The following is a 3938-nucleotide window of genomic DNA, read 5'->3' as shown; positions in this document are numbered from 1 at the left end:
GATACACGAAACAAAATGCAAATCGAAGAAGTAATATGGCATAAAATCATTCTAAAGTAACGACGAATAAAATGGCACCTAAAACGTGGATTGACAAATTTGCACATATATAAAAACTAGGGCTATATATATATATTTTGAAATGGACATTATAAAAATGAAGTTTAAATTAAAACGTATGCAAAATATTTTAAACACAAATTCATTTAAACATTGACAAGGTACATGGAAACTTAAAAATATGAAAAAAATGGTGGAATACACGATAAGATATACGTACCAAACACACTTACACACACACACATATATATATATATATATTTAGGAATAATTATTTGTAAAAAGGTAGCATGAAATTGATAATGTACATAAAAAGGGATAAGTAAATATATAAATTATTCATGTAACTTATCCTTTTTTAAAAAAATCTAATAATACACACAAAAGGAGGAAAAAAACTATTTGTACAAAATACATAATTTATAAAACTATATTTATAAAGGAAATTTAAAACAAATAATATATAACATAATTTTACATGTAACAAATTAATTTAAATTGATGGTACATACAAATAATGCATACATAAGGATAATAAAATATAAAAATATATACGATAAGTAAATTGTACAATTTAAAATGTGGTCTTTAAAAAGAAATATATTACACGATAAACAATTTTAAGGGAAAATATATATACATAAAATATTTACATAAAGCTATATGAAATTAATAACATGTACTATAATGATTTAGTATAGGCTATACACATGTGAGACACTTTTAGAGATAGTTATATGTTAAAATAACATAAAAATATGAATTTTAAATTAGCTTAATCTTATCATATGTTATACATTTACTAAAACTAAAAACATTAGGTACAATTTACTAAAAGGCTATATATATATATATGAACAACGGGCTTTAATAACATATGTAGATTAAGCATAAACACTAAATATATCTAATAAACATTAAAATATATGGATAAATCTAAAAGAAATTGCAAAATATCATGTAACTAATAGCATACATAAACTAGAATGAATTATATTACAAATAATACGCCAATTATTAAGATGAGAGAATAAATAAAAGATCACTATAATGCTTTTCAAAACAAAATTCAATTATCAGAGTAACAAAATAGCACAATTAATAATCTAGCATGTAAGAAAAAAAATTTATGTGCAGTAAATATAAAATGTGGATAAGACTTAATTGAAACAAAGTTAAAACAAGAAAACCAATTTACAAATGAAATAATTGCAAAATAGGGTCAATGTGCCATGCGCACAAATATGCAGGGACTAGAATGATAAATATCCCGTGCTTACAATGCTGGACTGAATCGCGGATCGAAGTGAAAAGACGCACTAATTATAAGGCCAAATTTAAAAAAAAAGGGTAATTAAACTGGGGCGCAATTGAAAGCATGGTGCGATAGGAAGGATTCATCGCACAAATTCCCCATTTTTGTGTGGGAATGTGCAGATCAGGCTTGCGAAATGGGTCAACACGCTGGGCTTTTTCATTATAAATGGTGCCATTTGATAATTAGGTTTTAAAACCCTTTTTTTTCTTTCTTCTTTTCCCAAATGCAGCCATCATTTAGCCAAAATTCACAGCCTTAGAAAATCAACTTATTAAGGTCTGTTCCAGCAACCACCGAATCCACCACTTAATCAGGTGGTCGATAGCATATCAACAACAATCAACGGCGCCTTGGGACTTTTCCAACCTCGACCTTAATGAAGTGAACAGATCCATGGCCGTTTCGCAAGGTAAGGTTTGCTTTTTCCCCTTCTTTGTTTTAGAATGAAAATGATGAAAACAATCGATGAAAAAGAAAATAAAATGATAGAAAAATTAAAAAGTCTAAGAAAGATCACCTCTTCAGAAATTGTTCTTGAATTTTTCTATTCGATTTTCGTATAATGTATGTGTGTATGCCCCCTACAAAGATTAAAAGCTTGGCTTTTATAGTCGAAAAAGGAAATCAACCGAAAATATACAATATATTTGTTTCCATTCATTCTTTGCTTTTGTTTCTTTCTTGCAGTCAGTCTGTTGGCATGCGCACGGGGTGGGGCGTGGCGTCTGAGGTCGTGGAGGTATGGGACTGCTGTAGTGGAGGTATGGGTCTATTGCCCAGCTTGTTGTTGCGGCGCAGGAGAGAGGGGTGACTTAGGGTTTGCCAAAACTTGGCTCAATTTTTGGGGTCGTTTGGGTCTGTTCCAGTTATTGGGCCGTTGTATTTGGGTTATGGGGCATTGTTATTGGTTGTAATATTTGGACCTTTATGACAGACTATTAGTTTGGTTTCATTTTTTGGACTTTTGGTTTAATAATTTGGTATTTATTTTGGGTTTTGGTTCTAACGTGGGCCCGGGCTAAATTGGCCCATTACAAGTTGCTTTTGTCGGCTTTGTTCTCCTTGCGACTGTTAGTTATTCAGTGACATATTTTCAATAAATTCATAAGCCTCTTCAGGTGTTTTATTGTTTAAAGTTCCAACGGCGGCTGCGTCGATCAGTTGCCTTGTTAAGGGGTTCACATCGTTATAAAAAGTCTGAACCTGCAGCCATAGAGGTAACTCATGGTGAGGGAACCTTTTCAATAAGTCCTTGTATCTCTCCCATGCATCATAAAGAGTTTCTAGATCCATCTGCACAAAAGAAGAGATATCATTCCTTGATTTAGCTATTTTAGCCGACAGAAAATATTTAAGTAAAAATTATTCAGTCATTTGTTCCCAAGTGGTGATTGATCCTCGCGGTAACGAGTTCAACCACTGTTTAGCCTTATTCCTGAATGAGAATGGAAACAACCGAAGGCGAATGGCATCATCAGAAACACCATTGATCTTAAAGGTGTCGCAAAATTCCAGAAAATTTGCTAAATGAGTGTTTGGATCTTCGTCCTGCAAACCATCAAACTGAACAAACTGTTGTATCATTTGAATCATGTTAGGTTTCAATTCAAAATTATTTGTAGCAACAGCAGGTCTAACTATACTCGATTCAGTTCCTGTTAAAGTACGTTTAGTATAATCATACATAGTACGAGGAGCAGGATCCTGATTTACTGGATTTGCAGCAACCATAAGAGGTAATGGATTATTCTGATTATCAGCCATCTCCTCAGTTGCGGTATGGATATCGGCCTCTTGGTCTTCCTCTATGTATTGTAGGCTCCACCTTATTTCTCTTCGGTTTCTGCGAACTGTGCTTTCGATTTCACTATCAAAAAATAGAGGTCCTGACTGGTTTCTTCTAGTCATAAACTATAAAAACCTGCTAGAAGTAGAGAAAAGAAAATTTAGTAAATAAAAACAAAATTAAATTGGAATGAAAATAAAGAATGGCTAAAGTAATAAAAATTCAGCGTTCCTAATATCTTAGTCCCCGGCAATGGCGCCAAAAACTTGATGGTCATAAAACTAACTAAAAATTCAACTAAGGCAAGCGCACCTATCGAACAGTAGTATAGTTGAGGTGAGATCGAAAATATCGTATCCACGAGGATTAAAAGTACTAGTAATTACTATCTTTTTATTATCTAGCATGAGAATCAGAGGGATGTTTTAAAAACTAAAATTAACTATCTAATTAACTAAGATTACAACAGAGATAAAAGTTGGAAAATACTTTAGGAAAACTAATGGAGAAGGCAATACCTAAGGAAGAATCCACCTAGACTTCACTTATCACTTCTGAATTAGACGATTTATTCACTTGACTTAATCCGTAGAAATCTCTGATTTATGTTAATATCTCTCTTAAGACTAAAAACAAATGACTCTAGGTTGATTAATTGAAATATCTTTCTAATTAAAACCCTTATCATTGCATTAACTCGATCTATGGATCCCCTTATTAGATTTGAATCTAATCCGGCAGATTTATGTCGTCTTATCTCTAGGATTGTATGTA

The 3938-nt window shown here is 32.2% G+C and overlaps 1 non-coding gene across 1 annotated transcript; it reads left to right on the top strand.

The window, feature by feature from the left end:
- The first annotated feature begins 2597 nt into the window (after positions 1–2597).
- Positions 2598–2704, top strand: LOC128284590 (small nucleolar RNA R71). The gene has a single exon (XR_008275015.1). It is a non-coding gene; the product is annotated as a small nucleolar RNA R71 (small nucleolar RNA).
- Positions 2705–3938: the final 1234 nt, after the last annotated feature.

The sequence above is a fragment of the Gossypium arboreum genome, chromosome 11, assembly GCF_025698485.1.
Source record: "Gossypium arboreum isolate Shixiya-1 chromosome 11, ASM2569848v2, whole genome shotgun sequence".
Lineage (NCBI taxonomy): Eukaryota > Viridiplantae > Streptophyta > Magnoliopsida > Malvales > Malvaceae > Gossypium > Gossypium arboreum.
This window is presented reverse-complemented; position numbering and strand designations above follow the sequence as displayed.